Here is a 20,682-nt window from a genome sequence, read left to right as displayed (position 1 = left end):
TGAAGATCGATTCCTCTAGAGTTTCTTTTTGTCGTCATCATGTTGAATGAAGATCTCGAGAGCAAAGACGTCAAGATCAATTTAGAGCAATGAATCAACATCTTCGAGAAGGGTAGTTGGATCATGAAGATTGTGATAGTTAGTATCCCCTCTTCCTCTTCCCCTACGCTTGAATCTCGGGACGAGATTCTTGTTTAGTGGGGGTGAGTTGTCACAGCCCTAGAATTTGCCTGCAAATAGTTGCAACTGCATCCATGCATCATGTTTAAATTTTTGAAACTTGAATTAGGGGTGATCAATCCCTAGCACCAAAAGAACTCAACTAGGTTCAACTTAAAAACATTTTCAATGAACCCAAAGTGCCCCAAGAAAAGTTCATGATTTTTGGTTAAGGTAGAAACCTCTGCCAAAAATGATGAATATATTTCTAGGACATTTTTGGATTTTTGAATTAACTCATATTGTATTTGACTTGGGGTTATAAATTCCTATAAATACTTTTATAACTCCAATCATTCTGAAAAATATTGTGGGGCTTTGGGCTAGTCCATATTGCATCCACAAATAATTTCAGAAGCAACAAAAATGGTTTAGTATTATTACTAAATCAAAACAGAGCAAAATAAATAGAAAACAGGAAGAAAAATAGGAAAAGAGAGAAACTTACCTGACGCTCACCTGTAGCTTACCGGCCCAGCCCACCTGGCACTGCCAGTCATCTCCCTCCTCACGCCAGGAGGACAGGAGCGGGTGGCCGCGGCGCGCTGGCACGCGCCTGGCCACCTCCTGCTTGCCGCCGAACGCCTAGCGCTGGCTACGGACGCCACGCACTCTCCCGCGCGTCCCTCGGCCGCTTGTTTGTCCCCATCCCCTCTCTGACTCTCTCTCCCGTGACCGACCGTACGCACCCGAGACCACCGATGAGAACCACCACGGCCACAGCTACCCCCTAGCCCCTCTGCTGTGCCCACGAGCTCCGCATCGTCTTCCTCGTCATCTCCATCGAGCCAAGCCAGCCGGGACGCTCCGTAGCGTCATCATCGCCACCGTCTTCAACCTCGGGAGCCGGTCACCGCCGACGTCGATTCGCTGTCGCCAAGCCGTCCCCGAGCAAGCCGAGCCCCTCTTCGTGATCACTGTGAGCTTCGCCGTCGTTTCCCCCTAACCCCGCGGCCTAGCGCTCGCTGTAGCTGCATTTTTCATTGATGCCCGAAGCACGCCGCCGCACGAGCTCGTCGCCGACGAGGCTCCGGTGGCCATTTGGTCCCGTGCGTGCCTCCATTCGGTTCGTGAGCTCTCGTAGATCACGTAGGTACAAAACGCTGGTCCTCTCGCGCGCCGTGTCGTCGATTCCGTCGACGCCAGAGCTCCGGCCGCCGCCCAACTCGCCGCTGCCGCCGCTACAGACCACCTCGCGCCCTCTCATTGCCATCGCTGGATGCGCACGAGCCCCAGCTCGCCGTAGAACCCAACCGTGTCACAAGCCGTGCCCTGTAGGCGAAACCCGAGGTGCCCCGCCGCGTCTAGCCTCACCGGCATCGAGTCGCCGGCAGGTTTGACCAAGTTGACCAGGGTTTGACCCCCCTGGGTCATTAACATGTGGGCCCGAGGCCCTGCTAATTTAGTTTAGATGTAATTAAATTTTAGCTAACCCACTGACTCACTGACTGTGGGCCCCAGCCCTTCTAATTACTTTAGTTAGGATTTAACTAAACCCTGGTTAGCACTGAGTCAATGACAGGTGGGCCACACCTGTCAGGTTTGACCTGGACGGTCCTGTTGACCAGCTGACGCCAGCATGACTTAATTCTGACGCAGTAAAGTTTTCTGGAATTAAAATAAATCAGAAATGATTTATAAATTTTAGAAAATACCCCAAACTTCTAAAAATCATAGAAATTCATCCGTAGCTCAGAATGAAATGATTTATATATGAAAAATGATCAGAAAAATCCAATCTATCCATCTGTACTAGTTTCATGCATGAAAAAGCACCTTCACCTTGCTGTTTAGATCAAAACATGATAATGCATTATATAAACTCATAACTTGAGTTTGGATTTGAACCTTGGTTCAAACTAGATCAAAGCCTTCTGGTTTTAGTTGCATTAGCTCAAATCACATCATATTACCATGTCATGTTCATGCATCATATTGTTGCATTGCATTGATTGTGTTATTCTCTGTTTGCCGGTGTTGTTCCCTCTCGGTAGACGTTCGTTCCGACGATGAGTTCGATGACACCGATGAAGAACTATATTATCTTCAGAAGTGCCAGGCAAGCAAAACCCCCTTGTTCATTCCGATACAATCCCACTCTCTCGCTCCTGCTCTCTTTTACTGCATTAGGACAACAACGCTTCAACTGTTACATGCTGCGGTAGTTGAACCCCTTTCCTCTGCATGACCTGTCATTGCCACAGTAAATAGATGAAACCCACTAGCATGAGTAGGAGTTGTTTGAGCCCTGATGTGCCTACTCATTCATGCTTGTTTGTCATGCCTGATATTCCTTAGAGTTGTGTCAGGTCTGATTCATCGGGGATGAATTGGAATGTGGTGAACATGTCCTACTGTTGAGAGCTAAGTGTGTGAACACGATTTGGTAAAGGTAGCGGTGAGAGGCCATGTAGGAGTACATGGTGGGTTGTCTCATTGAAACCGTCCTCAGGAACTGAGTTCTGTGTTTGTGATCCATGAACAGTTACTACCACACATTGGGTTCCGGTAACTCGACCCCTCTCGACTTATTAACCAACTTGATCTCTGTCCAGGAGATGCAACGAGTTTCTGGTGTTTTTAGGTAGTGTTAGTAGTCTACCAAGTGGCACTCGGTACAGGTGGGCTTGGGACAGACTAGGCACAGTGGCACGGTGTACCAAGTGGCACCCGGATGGTGGGCTTGGGAACCCTGCTCACATTGTTTGGGGCCGCGAGCGACACCCCGGCCGGATCTCCTTGCGGATGGAACCCGAATAGGCGATAAACCTGGACTAGGGAATTGTGTGGTTAGTCAGGTCGTGGCCGACTCCCTCGCCAGGCTTCCGCTTTAAGGTTGCCGAGATACACGACGTGTACATGGTGGTAAGTGGCGAGAGCGTGTGTGAAGAAGTACACCCCTGCAGGGTTAACATCATCTATTCGAATAGTCGTGTCCGCAGAAAAGGACTTCTGGGTTGCCTGTACAGTTCATAGACAAGTGAAAGTGGATACTCTAAAATGCGCAAGATAAGCATGAGTGCTATGGATGGCGTTCTCGTAGGGAGACGGGAGCGGATCCATAGTGGTTTATTGGTATGGTGAATATGTGGACTCGTGTGCGCCACCTCAAAAGAGTTACTTGCAGTCGTAGTTCAGGATAGCTACCAAGTCAAAGCTGGCTTGCTGCAGTAAAACTCCACCACCCCTTTGTTGATACCGATGCATATGTAGCTAGTTCTGATGTAAGTCTTGCTGGGTACATTTGTACTCACGTTTGCTTATTTTATGTTTTTGCAGAGAGACTTCAGTCTCGCTAGTAGTTCCGCGTGGACTTCGACGTTTAGCTTGTTACCTCAGCTACGATCTTGTACCCTTGGGAGGGTCTTGTAGATAGTCAGGCTTCTCAGCCTTTTTCATTTGTAGTTGTCTGTACTCAGACATGTTTATGCTTCCGCTTGCTGCTTGTATGCTCTGTATGTTGGGTCCTGTGACCCATGTTTGTAATATCTCGCTCCTCGGAGCCTAATGAATAAATACTTTGAGACGTAGAGTTGTTGTGATGCCATGTTGTATTTACACATATCGAGCATATTGTGTGTATGATTGAAATGCTTGGTATGTGTGGGATCCGACAACCTAGTTGTTTATCCTTGGTAGCCTCTCTTATGGGGAAATGTAGTCTTGTGCTTCCATGAGCCATAGTAGTCCGCTACAGCCCGGTTCACCGGAGTCCTGCTAGCCCAGCACTACTGCTCCGGAACACTTGACTGGCCGGCATGTGCTTCACTTCGTTCCTGTGTCTGTCCCTTCGGTGAAATGTCACGCGGTGACATCCGGAGTCCTGCCTAGCCTGCTACAGCCCGGTTCACCGGAGTCATGTTAGCCCAGTGCTACAGCCCGGATTCGCACGCTGCTGACCGACATGCTCGATGTTGATTCATGTATGCCTGTCCCCGTAAGTTAGTGCCACTTTGGGTTCACGACTAGTCATGTCGGCCCGGGTTCTCTGTCATATGGATGCTAGCGACACTATCATATACGTGAGCCAAAAGGCGCAAACGGTCCCGGGCCATGGTAAGGCGACACCCGTGGGAATACCGTGCGTGAGGCCGCAAAGTGATATGAGGTGTTACCGGCTAGATCGATGTGACTTGGAATCGGGGTCCTAACACCAGTCGTCGGCTTCTGCCCCCATGTAACTAGTACTGAGGTGTTCGGGATAAACCTGAGCATTCTTTATCCCAATTTTGGGTCCTTCGAAGGAGGTGTTCAGCACAACGAACCAGGCTATCGGACTATAAGGCTTTATCACTCTCACTTAGCCATAGAAGTCTACAATTTTAAATTTTGGCGAAGCCCCTAGTATTCGGAAGGCCGAATTTGGGGCGCTATATACGCCTAAGTCGGGCAAGGCCGACTCCTCGCCCAAAGCGGAAAAAGTCTTTAAGGACTTGAGACCTCTCGAACAGCGACCAGCTCTCGACTCATCATGACAGTCAGTTTTCGGCTTTCTCTACTGAGGTGCTCGTCTGGAAGAACCGGGACACAATCGCAGTAGTTCTCCCAGTGCTACCTTAGCCAATATTACGGAACGTAAGGTACCAAAACATGGGAGCCGGGCAAACCCAACTATTGACCCAAGACATGATTCGGAGCTGATGCATATAATGCTATAAGTTCGGGGTGCCGCACTGTCGAAAGTGTTCGGACTTCTCACTCCGTGTTATGGGGTATACTGAAGCCCCTGGCGCACTTGTCGTACCAGAATGTACGGGTGCAATTTGTCGTAAATAAGCAGACAAGGAAAAAGGAAGAAAGCGGAATGCAATAATAGGCTAACGCTATGCATTGTTATTAAATAATGCGTCAAAGCGTACGGATACAAGTAGTGCAATAAGCAAAAAATAGGACTATTTGACATGTCCTATCCAAGGGCAAGCTGCATATGGGTATGTAAAACAGGTATATCGATTGTTATCAGAGACCACCTGGGGATTCCCTTATACGTCAGAGCGTCTTACTTCCTTGGTATTTCCTTACCGCGATGGGTCCAACAATTAGGCTGCCGGAAAGGGCTTCCAGAGAGTAAGGTCCTGAAAGAGAGAAAATGATAAAGGTATACGGCCCCTGGGGCGGTTGAGCCGCATTGTGGGACGTGCCGTAGTGGTGCCTCCGCCTATGCCCATGGTATCTTGAGTGCGTAGTTCTGTACGCGCGGCGCAAATTTCGCCACTTGACTGGGACTAGGACGGAGGCCGAATTGCTAGGCGAGCTCAAAACGTGCCTGGCGATTCTCCTGCGGGGTACTCCGGATTCGCTTGAAGGTGTCCGGGCTCTTTTTTGCGAATTGGCGGTTTGCCTAATAAGGCTGCTTTGCGCTTCTGCTGTGAGGGCCGCAGTGTGCTCCTCCGTGCGGAGCGAGCGCTCTGTGTTTCCATTAACTGTTATAACCCCGTGTGGTCCTGGCATTTTGAGTTTGAGGTATGCATAATGCGGTACCGCATTGAATCTGGCAAATGCGGTTCGTCCGAGCAGTGCGTGATAGCCGCTGCGAAAGGGGACGATATCGAAGATTAACTCCTCACTTCGAAAGTTGTCCGGAGATCTGAAGACCACTTCCAGTGTGATTGAGCCCGTGCAACAGGCCTATACACATGGGATTACACCTTTAAAGGTGGTTTTGGTGGGTTTGATCCTCGAGGGATCTATGCCCATTTTGCGCACTGTATCCTGATAGAGCAGGTTCAGGCTGCTGCCGCCGTCCATAAGGACTCGAGTGAGGTGAAATCCGTCAATGATAGGGTCAAGGACCAATGCGGCAGATCCTCCATGACGGATACTAGTGGGGTGGTCCCTGCGATCGAAGGTGATCGGACAAGAGGACCATGGGTTGAACTTTGGGGCGACTGGCTCCATCGCATAGACGTCCCTTAGTGCACGCTTCCGTTCCCTCTTGGGAATATGGGTTGCGTATATCATGTTCACCGTTTTCACTTGTGGAGGGAACCTCTTCTGTCCTCCTGTGTTCGGCGGCCGAGGCTCCTCCTCGTCGTCGCTATGCAGCCCCTTGTCCTTGTTTTCGGCATTCAACTTGCCGGCCTGCTTGAACACCCAGCATTCTCTGTTGGTGTGATTGGCTGGCTTATCGGGGGTGCCGTGAATTTGACACGAGCGATCGAGTATGTGGTCCAAACTGGACGGGCCCGGATTGCTTCTTTTGAACGGCTTTTTCCGCTGACCGGATTTAGAGCCACTGAATCCGGCATTGACTGCCGTGTCTTCGGCGTTGTCGCCATTGTTGCGGTGCTTGTGTCTGTTGCGACGTGGTCTGCCGTTAGTATCTTTGGCATCTAAATTGCTAGGATTTCTTGATGTGTTGTTGCTGCGAGCCAGCCAGCTGTCCTCGCCCGCGCAAAAGCGGGTCATGAGTGTCGTGAGGGCTGCCATGGACTTCGGCTTCTCTTGGCCGAGGTGTCGGGCGAGCCACTCGTCCCGGATGTTATGTTTAAATGCCGCTAAAGCCTTGGCATCAGGACAATCGACAATTTGGTTCTTTTTAGTTAGGAACCGAGTCCAGAATTTCCTGGCCGATTCCCCTGGTTGTTGGGTTATGTGGCTCAAGTCATCAGCATCTAGTGGTCGCACATAAGTGCCCTGGAAGTTGTCAAGGAATGCATCTTCCAAATTCTCCCAACTGCCAATGGAGTTTGCTGGCAGCTATAAGCCGGTGCTTGAAGCGCTCCTGCTTGATGGGATCCTCAGGCACGATAAATTCTTCGTCGCCGAGGCTCACCTTGTCTTCGGAGAGAGGCATGTAATTGTCATCCTCTGATTCTCTGTCTGCTGCCTGTTCCGGAGGGCTAGCTTGTTCATCCTCCTGCTCAAGGTCTGGCTGGAGGGGATTGTCGTCGTCTTCGGCATTATCCGGAGCATTATTGTCTCTTGTGCCGGTATCGCTGCTTTTACTATGGCGGGACTTAGAGCGGCGCCGCTGACGTCGATGCTTGGATTGCTTCTTAGAGGGATTATCCTCCGCTGTCTTATCGCCATCGCCTTCTTTGGGGGTGTCCACCATGTATATATCATATGATGTGGTGGCAGTCCAGCGCCCTGTGGGCGGTGGTTCCTGTTCGTCTCCTGCGTCGTCGTCCATACCGTCGATATCTTCTCATCCGAAATCAAGCATGTCGGTTAAATCGTCGACAGTGGCTACTAAGTGGGTGGTCGGTGGGGAGCGAATTTCTTCGTCGTCCGCATCCCATTCTAGCCGGACATAGTTCGGCCAAGGGTCTCCTGACAAGGAGAGAGACCTCAATGAGTTTAGCACGTCGCCCAGTGGTGAGTGTTGAAAGATATCCGCGGAGGAAAACTCCATAATCGGTGCCCAATCGGATTCGATAGGCACGGACGCAGGCGGCTTGGAGCCCGTGGCCGGGGACAAATCCAAGTGTCCGGCAACACGGGTCTCATAGGAAGTGAAGTCAGCATTCGGCTCTATCGCCGCTGAGTGCGCGGCCTTCATGGCGGGGTCCATCCACCCGTCCTCGGACGACGCAATCTGTTCCGGATTGAGGGCCGGAGTAGTTGCAGGTGTGATCTCCCGAACACTGCCCGACGGCGAGCTAAGTCATGCTCGTCGTGACTGTGCGGCGACCTGACATGGGCTCGAATCCGTCGAAGATCAAGTCTCCGCGGATGTCGGCAGTATAGTTCAAGTTTCCAAACCTGACCTGATGGCCAGGGGCGTAGCTCTCGATCTGCTCCAGATGGCCAAGCGAGTTGGCCCACAGTACGAAGCCGCCGAATACGAAGATCTGTCTGGGGAGGAAAAGCTCACCCTGGATCGCATCATTGCCGATGATCGAAGGGGCCATCAAGCCTTGTGGTGACGGCACAGTGGAACTCTCGATGAAAGCACCAATGTCGGTGTCAAAACCGGCGGATCTCGGGTAGGGGGTCCTGAACTGTGCGTCTAAGGCGGATGGTAACAAGAGGCGGGGGAAACGATGTTTACCCAGGTTCGGGCCCTCTTGATGGAGGTAATACCCTACTTCCTGCTTGATTGATCTTGATGATATGAGTATTACAAGAGTTGATCTACCACGAGATCGTAGAGGCTAAACCCTAGAAGCTAGCCTATGGTATGATTGTTGTTGTCCTACGGACTAAACCCTCCGGTTTATATAGACACCGGAGGGGGCTAGGGTTACACAGAGTCAGTTACAAGGGAGGAGATCTACATATCCGTATTGCCAAGCTTGCCTTCCACGCCAAGGAGAGTCCCATTTGGACATGGGACGAAGTCTTCAATCTTGTATCTTCATAGTCCAACAGTCCGGCTAAAGTACATAGTCCGGTTGTCCGAGGACCCCCTAATCCAAGACTCCCTCAGACGACCCTTCTTCCCTTTCAGCGGACCTTCCAGGCAAGCCCCCCTTTGATCATCCCGATATCGCCCATTCCAGTCTCTCATGCTTGCATTAGATTTTGCTACTGTTATTGATTGCTCCTATTCTGATGCATAGCCTACTTTTGTAACCTGTTGTTGTACCTTACCTGCTTATCCTAAACTGCTTAGTATAGGTTGGTTAGTGATCCATCAGTGACCCCCACTTGTCCTTGTTGCCCCTGCTTCATCATCAACGCCTCGAGCAACGTGATCGACAACCAGAGCCCGACACCTCACATCACATCACACCCCTTTAGTTGCTCGACTCTACAGAGCTACTATCAAGTGCCGAGGGTGATCCCTCATAACGCACTCTGATGATAATTCACCATTCCCGATACGGCTCTGTCGTGCAACACCTCAAGTGTGAACCTCGAGGGTGGATCCTCTTACGTTCACCTTGATGATTACATCGAGTGGAATCCTCCGTGGGTGATTCCTCGGGTTTTCCCCCTAATGTTTGGACACACGGTTACCTTGACTTTACTTGAGACCATTGTTGAAGTCGGGTCGGCCCCGAGGGGTACCCGCGAGTTGATGTGAAAGTCGGGCGGGCCTGTAGAGCACCCGCGAGTTTTCTACATGGCACGGCCGGGCAGTCTGGGCCCTTGTCGTAAGTCCATGAGACAGGGCGACAGGGTCACATTATTGTGAGTCTCTGCTCGTCTCCGCGAGACCCCAATGCACTAACAGGTTTGGGTATTTGTTCTGAGTTGGCCTTTGGCCTTTACGCACTAACCACCACGCGAGAATAGTTATGGGCCTCGACGTCGCAGTATCAGCCAAAGCTTTGTCAGACGTCCAGTTCAGCATTGTGGGCCTGTCGGGCCAGTGCCATCCAGTATGAGGTGGTGCTCATCCTGGCTCGTCGCACAACGACCCGGAGTGCAACGGGCGATGGGCCCAGACCCCGGAGTGCTTAGGATGTAGACTGGCGGGGACCTCTCTGCTGAGCCTAGGTAGGGCTACGACGTGTTGATCTTTCGACCAGAGTGATCGAGCGTGTTGGGTAACGTGGTGCACCACTGTAGGGAAGATATATATTCGAATACCGTATCCACGGTAATGGACATTCAGACTTGTATCCTGATGTTATATAACTAGAAATGGATACTTGAGACATGTGATGGATATGTGGCTCCGAGATTGCTTTCTTGTAGGGAGTCGAGGAAGGATCTCTGGGCGTTATTGCTACAACATGATTGTTAAATATAAACTGCTATTCTTTACTCTTCTACATGCTGCAAGATGCTTGGAGCTGCTTGAAGATGCTAGTCTTCGATAGGCTAGGCCTCCCCCCTATTCTGGCATTCTGTAGTCCAGTCCACAGATACAGCCCTTCCATTTGATACCAATGCATACTTAGTGTAGATCTGATGCTTGCGAGTACTTTGGATGAGTACTCACGGTTGCTTTCCTTTCCCCTTTCCCCCCTTCCTTCTTCTTTCTGGTTGATGCAACCAGATGGTGGATCCCTGGAGCTAGATGCCACCTCTGACGGATACTGCTACTTGGAGACCGCCGACGACCAGGAGTAGTTAGGAGGTCCCAGGCAGGAGGCCTTGCCTCTTCGATCGTGTTGCTTTTGTGCTAGCCTTCTTAAGGCATCCTTGTTTAACTTATGTCTGTACTCAGATATTGTTGCTTCCGCTGACGCTTGTGTATCGAGCTTCTATTCAAGCCCTCGAGGCCCCTGGCTTGTAATATGAAGCTTGTATTATTTTAATTTGTGTCTAGAGTTGTGTTGTGATATCTTCCCGTGAGTCCCTGATCTTGATCGTACACATTTGCGTGTATGATTAGTGTACGGTCGTATCGGGGGTGTCAAACACACACACACACACACACACACACACACAGAGAGAGAGAGGGATCTAGGCTCTGGCGCAAAGCGCAAGCTAGGGCTCCACAACTTTTTGCAGATTTCTCCGTTGCTTATGTCTTTTTTGCACTCAAGTGATTGGGCGGCGACTCCGTGATGCGAGTGTTGGCTTCCCCTCCCTCTCCGTTGTGGCGCCAACAACTTTCCCATCGGCAGTGTAGAGGCTGGGTCTTGGTGTGCTTGTAGGTTAGGCTCTCTGGATTTGTACGAAGATTCGATGGCGACAATTGTCTCTTTGGTGTGCTGGTCATTTGTGTCCGAAGCCGGAGACTTCCCGACCATCATGGCAGTCAACACAATGGTGCTTGCTCCGGGAGGAGCGGCAGCGCACCCACAACTCGCTCTGGCGAGCGTGGCCTTCGTTGGGTGGTCTGAGGACCTTACTGGAATCGGTTTTTTACTTTCAGGGTGCTTTGTATCACATCTGAATCTTCAATACAATCTAGAGGTCCTTTTCACAAAAAGAAGTGATGGGGCTGCTTGGAACATGAGCGCGCGATTGATACAAGAAAAATATGTTACCGGGCAGCTAGTTTACTGAAGGAACGATGCTCAACAAGAATACAGGAATGCGAAATTGCCCACGTGGTGCTCATTATGATAGTATTGAATTACATGAAAGCACCCATCAAATGGTTGTTGTGGCGTGTTCATATTTAAGTGTGTGAAGAGATATGAAACGATAGTAATTCGTAAAGAGGCCTCCACCCGACCAACGAGTAGCGCTTAGTTCGTGGCTACGTTCATTTCGTTACATATTCAGCGTACAGAAGTTCTACACTTAGTTGAAATTGCTTTTCCAATTCGCTGAAACTCACATGCATCTTAGGATTGGGAACCATCAGGAATTGTGACTGCACGCACAACATTGCCAAGGTGGTAAGATGGGGATGAACATCTACAGGGATTTTCCTTTCTTCCTAGCGCACTTTGCTACGTAGGCACGACTCTAGAGGTTGAGAGTGTGCACACTATGAAGCGACGGAAAAAAGGGAAGAATTATACTTTTGAAGTTAAGTTGGAGATGATGAAGGCTTATGATAGAGTGGAGTGGCATTTTCTGGAAGCAATGCTTTTGAAGTTGGGGTTCCATGCGGATTTGGTTAGGCTGATCATGAAATGTGTCACATCAGTGCGGTTCTCAGTTCGTGTTAATGGCGAGCTGCAGCCCTTCTTCACCCCATCAAGAGGGCTTCGACAGGGGTGTCCAGCATCCCCCTACCTCTTCCTACGATGTGTCGAAGGCTTCTCATCGCTCCTGAAGTATTATTGCAACTTTGTTGATCGAGGGATCAGAGTAAACTTCATAGCACCATGGGTGAGTCATCTCTTGTTTGCTGATGACATTCTTATCTTCATCAAGGCGAATACGAAGAGTGCAACAAGGTTGAATGAAATTCTAGAGATCTATGGGGAAGCTTCGGGACAATGTGTCAACAGGAGCAAAAGCTCGATTTTCTTCAGTCCCAACACACCCACATCTCTTAGACAGAGTTGAAGCAAACACTAGGAGTTCCAGTTGAAGCTTTCTCAGAGTGTTACCTCGGCCTCCCGAGAGCTGTTGGTAAAATCAACAGTTGTACTTTTGAGTATTTAGGGGATAGGGCCCGTGGTTATATCCGCTGTCTTCTCGCGCCGGTAGAGAGGCCCTCCTAAAATCTATTGTTCAAGCAATACCGACATTCAGCACGAGCTGTTTTCTCTTGACGAAGAAGGTGTGCAAGGGTCTGACCTCAAACATGGCAAAATTCTGGTGGGGGAGTTCTATTGACAGGAGGTCTCTCCATTGGATTGCATGGGACAAACTTGCTACACCAAAATGTAACGGCGGAATGGGCTTTCGAGATCTTCGGACCTTTAACTTGGCACTGCTAGGGAAGCATGGTTGGCGCTTCATGATGAACCCTAATTCCCTATGTGCCAGGGTTATGAAAGGAAGATACTTTCCTGACTCAGACTTCATGCACGCCTCGGTACCGAACTCCTCCTCGGCGACGTGGAGAGCAATTGTGGCAGGTCGTGAAGCTTTGCAGGCGGGGCCGGTGAAGCGGGTCAGCGATGGATCTTCCATCTCAATTTGGGAGGACAAGTGGATCCCTTCTACGGTCACAATGTCCCCATTGTTATGTCCAGCAAGTGCGACAGTACACACGGTCAATGAACTGATTAACACAGACAGTTGGACATGTCGCAGGGAGCTTGTCAGAGAGAACTTCACTGCCCCGGATGTGGAAGCAATCCTGAATATTCCGCTGCGGCGGGGAGGTGGTGAAGATTTCCTTGCATGGGCACATGAGAAGTCAGGCACTTACTCTGTTAAATCGGCGTATCGAGCTCCATTGATTCAAAAAGAGCACCTAGCTCTAGATGAAGGGCAGATTACCGACACCTTAGCGAGTCAACAACAGATGTGGAATGCAATCTGGAAGCTCAAAGTCACACCGAAAGTGAGGGTCTTCTGGTGGCGTGTGATGAGGGGTATTTTACCTGATGAATGTACCCTAAGACATCGCCACATAACACAGATCAGCACTTGCAAAATCTGTCTAGCCATGGATGAGGACCTGGAACATGCACTGCTGCATTGCTCGCATGCACGGACGTTATGGGAGCAGACAAGACTGCTATTTCATGTTGATCTACCTTGGCTTCATCCTCAGACTTGGATGAAGGACATTCTATGCGATCAGCGGTTTTCTGCCAGGGAACGGTTGATCTTCATTATGGTGATGTGGGCGATCTGGACGTCTCGAAACCGACTGACGCATGACAAGGAGGGGTTGGATCCAACTTACTTTGTCAGGCGGATCGGAGAAGACCTCACCATCCTGGATATACACAGGCAGCAGGATGCCACGTTACCCGACTATGGTTGGGAACCCCCCGACGATCCCTTTATCAAGATCAACACAGATGCCGCGGTTCATCTCGACGATGGCAATGCAGGAGCGGGAGGTGTCGCCTGTTTGTCATCAGGCTTCAAGGGTGCATGGTGCAAGCCGGTTCCGGGTGTTACAGATCCTCTCATTGCAGAGGCTCTAGCGCTGAAGGAAAGAGTTCTTCTAGCTACACTTCGAGGCTTCACGCATCTGACCATGGAGACTGACTGTTTAGAGGCAGTTCACCTCTGGAACTCTCGCTACACCGACCGGTCGGTGATAGCACCTATCTTGTATGAAATTGGAGAGCTAGCCATTAGCTTCACCTCTTTTAGTATTCAACATGTAATGAGAATATTTAATGGTCCTGCACACGTGTGTGCTAAGCGTGCTTGTACGCTTAACGTGATCGAGAGCTGGTTAGATACCACTCCTAGCTTCCTGATCAGCAACCTCCTGGCTGACTGCTCAGCGAATGCTTTTGTTGAATAAAGCTCTTTAAAGTTTCCTGAAAACAAAGTAATCGTGACTTGGGAGTTTGTTTGCGGTCAGTTGTGTGCGTCGCGTGAGTTAGCTAGCTACTTAGTCGGGCGTGCATGCATGTGTGGGTCGCCATGGTGTGTAACGCGCATGGATGTAGACCGTTAGCAGCAGTACGCGTCCGACACATTGGGCGCGTGGCCGGGCGGATCGTGCGCGCTAGCTGCTGCGAGGAGGTGGGATGCGGTGTATATGTGCACACGCGCAGGTATAAACCTCCCAGACATGAGTTTGTTGAATGCGTGTGTGTGTCTCCAGGTTGTAGCCTGACATGGTATGGGGCAGCCAGTTGGATAATAGAAAACAGCGTCTGTGCCCCGAGGCGTTTGAGCGTAGGCAAAATCCATTGTTGTCTCTTCTTTCTTCTACCTTCGTTCGTGCGAGAGAAAGAGCGAGAGAGAGGGAGCTAGACTCTGGCGCAAAGAGCAAGCTAGGGCTCGACAACTTTTTGCACATTGCTCCGTTGCTTAGGTCTTTTTTGCACTCAAGTGATTGGGCGGCGACTCCGTGATGCGAGTGTTTGCTTCCCCTCCCTCTCCGTTGTGGCACCAACGACTTTCCCATCGGCAGCGTAGAGGCTGGGTCTTGGTGTGCTTCTAGGGGAGGCTGTCTGGATTTGTACGAAGATTTGACGGCGACGGTTTTCTCTTTGGTGTGCTGGTCATTCGTGTCCGAAGCCGGAGACTTCCGGACCATCATGGCTGTCAACACAATGGTGCTTGCTCCGGGAGGAGCGACAGCGCACCCTCAACTCGCTCTGGCGAGCGCGGCCTTCATAGGGTGGTCTGAGGACCTTGTTGTAATCGTTATTTTACTTTCAGGATGCTTTGTGTCACATCTGAATCTTCAATATAATCTGGAGGTCCTTTTCACAAAAAGGAAGTGATGGGGCTGCTTGGAACATGAGCGCGCGATTGATACAAGAAAAATATGTTACCGGGCAGCTAGTTTACTGAAGGAACGATGCTCAACAAGAATACAGGAATGCGAAATTGCCCACGTGGTGCTCATTATGATAGTATTGAATTACATGAAAGCACCCATCAAATGGTTGTTGTGGCGTGTTCATATTTAAGTGTGTGAAGAGAGATGAAACAATAGTAATTCGTAAAGAGGCCTCCACCATGAGTAGCGCTTAGTTCGTGGCTACGTTCATTTCATTACATATTCAGCGTACAAAAGCTCTACAGTTAGTTGAAATTGCTTTTTCAATTCGTTGAAACTCACATGCATCTTAGGATTGGGAACCATCAGGAATTGTGACTGCACACACAACATTGCCAAGGTGGTCAGATGGGGATGAACATCTACGCGGATTTTCCTTTCTTCTTAGTGCACTTTGCTACGTAGGCACGACTCTAGAGGTTGACTGTTGTCTCGATGAATTAGACCATGGAGTGTTGCCTCGTTTCCATGTTCAAGCATTCACGTGAGAATTGAACAAATATACTAGTGTATTTCCACGGTTTCTTAGACTTATTTTAGAACTTTTTCGGATACCAACGCGAACATGACTGCATTTCCTTTTTTTCCTGTAAGGTGCCTTTCCAACATCAACGCTTGATTCCGTATGTTGTGTGAAACTAAACCATATACTGTTGAATTCCCTTTTTTCCCTGCGAGGCCCAACGGATGAGGAGAAGAATGTCATGCAGAAACTCCGAGAGGCGATGCGTCTCGAAGAAATATGGATGAGGCAGCGTTCCCGAGTCCAATGGTTGCGTGATGAAGATCGCAGCACGGCATACTTTCAAGCACAAGCGAAGCAGCGGAAGCGTTCTAACAGAATTGTAGGACTCAAGCGAGCAGATGGCTACGTTTGTGCTTCTAGACGGAGGATAAAGCTGAATTCAAGCTTTCTATTGGCGAGATATTATACGCTGATTTATTTAACGAGACAGTTCTCTATACGCTATAGCGTGCTATTAGCGACGCTATAGCGCGTTATTTTTTTCCGATGGTTTTGTGAAGCCAGTTCATTGGCTATGACTTGGTTGTCCATCTCAAGCACTACCTGAACATTAAATAATCCAGCCATGGCCTGAATCCCCATGAGAGCAGCGCGGGCTTCGGCTTCCTCAACACTGTGGCAGATGTTAGGAGTAATCGTGACTTGGAGTTTCTTTGCCTGTCAGTTGTGTGCGTCGCGTGAGTTAGCTAGCTACTTAGTCGGCCGTGCATGCATGTGTGGGTCGTGATGGTGTGTAACGCGCATGCATGTGGACCGTTAGCAGCAGTACGCGTCCGGCACGTTGTGCGCGTGGCCGGGCGGATCGTGCGCGCTAATTGTTGTGAGGAGGTGGGATGCGGTGCATATGTGCATAAGCGCAGGTATAACCCCCCAGACATGAGTTTGTTGAATGCGTGTGTGTGCCTCCAGGTTGTAGCCTGACATGGTATGGGCCAGCCAGTTGGATAATATAAAACAACGTCTGTGCCCCGAGGCGTTTGAGCGTAGGCAAAATCCATTGTTGTCTCTTTTTTCTTCTACCTTCGTTCGTGCGAGAGAGAGGGAGAGAGAGAGAGAGAGAGAGGGAGCTAGGCTCCGGCGCAAAGAGCAAGCTAGCTAGGGCTCGACAGCTTTTTGCAGATTGCTCCGTTGCTTAGGTCTTTTTTTGCACTCAAGTGATTGGGCGGCGACTCCGTGATGCGAGTGTTGGCTTCCCCTCCCTCTCCGTTGTGGCGCCAACGACTTTCCCATCGGCAGCATAGAGGCTGGGTCTTGGTGTGCTTGTAGGGGAGGCTCTCTGGATTTGTACAGAGATTCGACGACGACGATTGTCTCTTTGGTGTGCTGGTCATTCGTGTCCGAAGCCGGAGACTTTCCGACCATCATGGCTGTCAACACAATGGTGCTTGCTCCGGGAGGAGCGGCAGAGGCGGCGGCGCACCCTCAACTCGCTCTGGCGAGCGCGCCTTCGTTGGGTGGTCTGAGGACCTTCCTGTAATCATTATTTTACTTTCAGGGTGCTTTGTATCATATCTGAATCTTTAATATAATCTGGAGGTTCTTTTCACAAAAAGAAGTGATGGGGAGGCTTGGAACATCAGATGCATGAGTGCGCGATTGATATAAGAAAAATATGTTACCGGGCAGCTAGTTTACTGAAGGAACGATGCTGAACAAGAATATAGGAATGCGAAATTGCCCACGTGGTGCTCATTATATTGAATTACATGAAAGCACCCATCAAATGGTTGTTGTGGCGTGTTCATATTTAAGTGTTAAGAGAGATGAAACAATAGTAATTCGTAAAGAGGCCTCCACCATGAGTAGCGCTTAGTTCGTGGCTACGTTCATTTCATTACATATTCAGCGTACAAAAGCTCTACAGTTAGTTGAAATTGCTTTTTCAATTCGTTGAAACTCACATGCATCTTAGGATTGGGAACCATCAGGAATTGTGACTGCACACACAACATTGCCAAGGTGGTCAGATGGGGATGAACATCTACGCGGATTTTCCTTTCTTCCTAGTGCACTTTGCTACGTAGGCACGACTCTAGAGGTTGACTGTTGTCTCGATGAATTAGACCATGGAGTGTTGCCTCGTTTCCATGTTCAAGCATTCACGTGAGAATTGAACAAATATACTAGTGTATTTCCACGGTTTCTTAGACTTATTTTAGAACTTTTTCGGATACCAACGCGAACATGACTGCATTTCCTTTTTTTCCCTGTAAGGTGCCTTTCCAACATCAACGCTTGATTCCGTATGTTGTGTGAAACTAAACCATATACTGCTGAATTCCTATTTAGTGCCCTTTGGTTCTCACGAACACCAAACTTGCAGAAATAGGGAAACGGTAGAACTAGGGTGTTAATTTGGTTCATTGTTTTCAAACAATTGTACATGAATCCTATAGTTGATCATTCAGCCACACCTTGCTCAAAATGCTATAGGGGGCGGACTATTTAAACTTTTATCTGGTTACACCAACAGAAAAATAAAGAACTATCTTAGATGACTAGGTCCATTGCATAGTTGTCGGAGAAAAGGGAATTTCCCATGAGATTAGACTTGATGGTTTTTCCTTTGAAATTAGATACAAAGTAGACCATAAGGAAACAAACATATGGTTATCAATCCTACAAACCCCAAACAAGTTCTATAGGGAAAATTCTGAAGCTATGGAATCCTCCAAAAATTTGTTAATTTCTTTTCAACCATAGAACCCCTTAGAAGTAGTTTCCTTTATAGTTTATGATTTTGTATATCTATATATACGAAGTAGAAGTATTATAAATGAAATTTATGGTCAATATTTACCTTAATGAAAACATGCACGTCTCGTATTATCCAACAGACTGTTACAACATTTCTCCGGCTTCTAGAAAAAATTCTGAACAAAACAACGTATAAACTTATAAATGACTTCAATTTGTTCATAAATCTTTAAAACAGGACACCTGGCCTATATATGGTAATATAGCATTTCAATTCATTCAGAATTTTGAGCTGTTGCATGTAAGCATCCTAACATGAACCAGTAAATGGACATGTGCTGGAATGCTTGCAGGAAAGGCAGGACTCCCGATTTGCATAATAAAACACAGCATCTACCACACCACATCTAACTACTTGCTAGGAGGTTTTGATTTGGAGGTCTGATGATCCTCGATGAGGTATGTGCTCTGGAGACCCTGTACAGTTGCTCCCATTGCACGGTCTCCCCTCTCTAAGACATGCTCCAGTTTCCCCCACCTTCTAGAGCAGCTGCTCAGCTTTCACATGAATTCGCCAAGCTAGGCAGCTTATTGGAAGTACGCCCAACACAACTAGAGTTCGAGGTACATAGAGTGGGGAGCAAAATTATTAGTTTGCTTATACCCCTAGTTGAAAGTTGTTTCTTGAACAATAACACTTGGCATCGATTACTTCATCCCATTGCTCTGAATGACTCCGCCACTACCGCTGCAAAGAGTGCTACACCAGCTCAATTCATGCTCTTATACTTGTGATAGAGATTATTCTTGGTCTCTTAGTACTTGCAATCGAGATAAATATGATAGGCTTGTCTCTGCATGTGATGGTATACCGAGATTGTTTAGTACTCCAACCTGACCATCTGGGTTAAATTCCTAGAATCGACGGGTGGTGCACAAGGTTTTTTCCTCATTTTATTTCCTTGACAACCAAGCTTGGTACACAATGAGACCACTCATCAAGATAAAATCCTGGTATTCACATTAGCAAAGTGTTTTGAGGACCAGGCTTGGTGCATGGTGAGACTACACATCAAGATAAATATCATGGTACTCGTACCAAAATGGTTGTTTGCATGACCCGTGTCGCGCTCCCTGGGCAACACGGGTGGTGCATCCATCTTCCACCGCAGGTTCACCTCCTCCCCGTTCCTCTAACCATCCGTCGTCGGCCGGAGTCGCCAGACAAAGCCCCATGTGGCTTCTAGTGGCGGCGGGTCCTCTTCCTCCTACACCTTCCTTAACTAAAAAAACCGTGGGGCTTCTTCCCAGTTGGTCTATTTTTTAAAATGAGCCAGCAGTACGAAACAATCCAGAGAGAAACCTAGCATATCTAACTTCAAACACAAGTTATCTTTTAACAAATAATGGATTCTGTTGGCTCAAAATGGAGCATCAAGAGAATACAATACAATGAGCACATTGCACACACCCGGCCTCTGCATAAGGTACGATACACATAGTCAACATCAACATAGGCACACAAGAAACACACCCGCAAATAACAATGTAATATAAGACCAATGTAATATCAAATATTTCCTCCATTGTATATAGACGCATTTTAGTGTGTTTGTTCACTCATTTTAGTTGGTAGTTCTCTATATTGAAATATTGAAAAGATCTTATATTTATCAATGGAGGGAGTAGTTTATAAAAATGAATGTGCTTAGTTCACTTCTAAAGTTAAAAATAGCATGTTGTGTCTTGTGCAGGACCGCTGGTCGCGGTGGAGATGGTTTGCGGCAGTGGCTGTCTCGCGCAAGACCGCTGGCCTAGAGCTTAGTGATGGTTGGCAGCAAAACATTGTCACAGACAATAGACGCTTTTCATTTAATCTGGAGTGCCAGTCAACGTCCCGCCAAATATCCACGCCATGGGATGTTATCATGCTATAAGCGAGACCTGGCTGAGCTCGCCTTCCACACTCCGCCGAAATCCGTCGTGCGTTGTGTCTACCTAGTTATTCGCCTAACATCATTACTGAATTAAGTCGGCAAAAGCTAGCACCCAGTCACTCTATGGTCTGAAGAAAAGATCTCAAGCTACAGCCGGTGCATGCACCCAGTTGCAAACTTGCAGTGTGTAGTGCTTCATTCAAGCTAGCGAGCGTCCTTGTCTAGCTAATTGACGAGCAGGTGCTTTTTGTTTAATTTTCCAAGTTGGGAACACGAAATGTACTGTCTCGGTAATAGGTTCATATACATTACTTCTAAGGATTTCGAAACTAAAAATCCAGAACATATAATAGTACTCCCTTCGTTTTTATTTGCTTCACATATTAACTTTGTCTCAAGTCAAACTTTGTGAACTTTGACCAAGTTTATACGAAAAGGTATTAACGTCCACAATACCAAATCAATACCATTAGAATCACCATTGAATATATTTTCACATCACATATATCTGTTATTCTAAAAGTCTATATTGTTTTATATAATCTTGGTCAAATTTGATAGAGTTTGACTTAGGTCAAAAATAATATGCGGAGTAAATAAAAACGGAATGATAGGCCAAGATTGTT

Source organism: Triticum aestivum, chromosome 2D (genome assembly GCF_018294505.1).
Source record: "Triticum aestivum cultivar Chinese Spring chromosome 2D, IWGSC CS RefSeq v2.1, whole genome shotgun sequence".
NCBI classification, from domain to species: Eukaryota; Viridiplantae; Streptophyta; class Magnoliopsida; order Poales; family Poaceae; genus Triticum; species Triticum aestivum.
This window is presented reverse-complemented; position numbering follows the sequence as displayed.